We start from the raw sequence: 1,739 nt of genomic DNA, 5'->3' as shown, positions 1-1,739 counted from the left end.
GCCCTCGTTATCCAGCCCTTTTCATCAGATATACATGAGGGTAAGGTGGTCTGCCATTAGCTCCTCGCCGCGCCCGCGTTTTAGCGGCGGCTAGCTTACGACCCTCTGTGCGAGCTGTAAGGATTGAATGTCTGTCGCTCAGAGGAGGGCAACTTCCTGGGCCATGGTGTAAGGGAGGTATGGTCTTAGTCAGCAGTAGCAAGGCAAGGGGGGCTATATTGGGTTGGAGCTGAGACTTAAGGTTTGCGGGCTAATTTTGGACGACTCCACCAGTAACAGAAGGTGAACCTATTAAATGAACGCGGTGGGAGACACAACGCCCACATTTCTTCTTCGGGGTCTCCAACGGTTTCGCTGGTGTTTGTTCCTCCGTGGAAGTGTTGGAGAGGGGAGCGAGGTGGAAGCTAGGGGGCTCTCGTTAGGCTGTAGATAGGAAATGCACTCAGGCTCCCAGGACACAGGCAGTCTACAGTGAAATTAAACGCTGCTCTTCTCTCAGTCTTAATAAGGAAGGTTTGCCGAACACTATAGCTAGATGACCGGCCGCATCTCTGGAAATTTCATTGGAGAGGTATTTTCTCTCTCTCTCTCTCTCTCTCTCTCTCTCTCTCTCTCTCTCTCTCTCTCTCTCTCTCTCTCTCTCTCTCTCTCTCTCTCTTCCACCTTTGTAAGATCCCCACCACTGTGTTAAAGCTGAACAAACAGCTTGGCTGGATTCTCCCCAGATTCTCCCTATACTCTGCGGCCTGATACCCAGGGCTGTGAGTGAGTTTAGACTGAACAACCGCCAGTTGCTCAGTGACCTCTACCACCTCTCCCCCCCCCCCCCCCCCCTTCCATCCCCCTCTGCTCCAGTAACCCAGCCAGGCCTGATACATAGCTTTCACCTGGAGTTCATTCAGGCTGATTGAAACTGAAGCACTGGAAGAACAAATCAAAGCTTAATATTCTCTCTCTTATCTTGCCTTTCTTTTTCTTCATTGTGTGTAATTGTGTGTAAACTAGAGAAACTAATTTCCCTGTTCCTACTGGGTCAACAGGGCGTCAGACATCCTATCATATAAGGGCACCTGGTGAGGCCTTCCAAAGCTCTGTGTTCAGACAGCTATGGTGGATAGTCTAGTGGTTGGGGTGTTTGATCCATGATTACGGTGTTAATCCTCCGTTTCAACCCAAAGGCCAGTGCACCGGTAGACATACTGGAGCAAGACGCCCCGACCATCAACCTGCCATTGGACGTCATGTCTCTGAACTCACTGCAGCTCTCCTTGGTTCAGCGTCTCCTCAAGAACTCAATGGTAATCATGGATGTGCACTGAGACGGCCTTTTCAATGGGAGCTTGTGGCTCACTATCTGAGTGCTGCTGGCAGAAGGGGGGGGGGGGGGGTTCAGGAGGTTTGAGCGTGCGCAGGAGGGGGGGGGGGGAAGCGAGTCATGGCGTCTGAAGAAACATGGGGGTACGCCGCGCTACACTTCAGTCATAGAATGCAGGTAACGACGCCGGGACGGGTTTGGCATTCCTCACGCTCGCGGAGTGACGGGAGACAGAGTCCACGGACCACGCAGACCGGCAGGCAGCTCGCAAACAGTCGGTCAGAAGAAAGCCACACTGGAATGCCTGATCATCGTAGATCTCACACAGGCTCAAAATTGCAGCCTGGCTCCAGCCAAACCGACGGTCATTTGTGGGTTTTAACTTCATTCTTCCTAAAGTACAGTCAGACTCTTGTTTTCTAAT

Source organism: Gadus chalcogrammus, chromosome 9 (assembly GCF_026213295.1).
Source record: "Gadus chalcogrammus isolate NIFS_2021 chromosome 9, NIFS_Gcha_1.0, whole genome shotgun sequence".
In the NCBI taxonomy this organism is placed as follows: Eukaryota; Metazoa; Chordata; class Actinopteri; order Gadiformes; family Gadidae; genus Gadus; species Gadus chalcogrammus.
Note: the sequence above shows the minus strand (reverse complement) of the source record.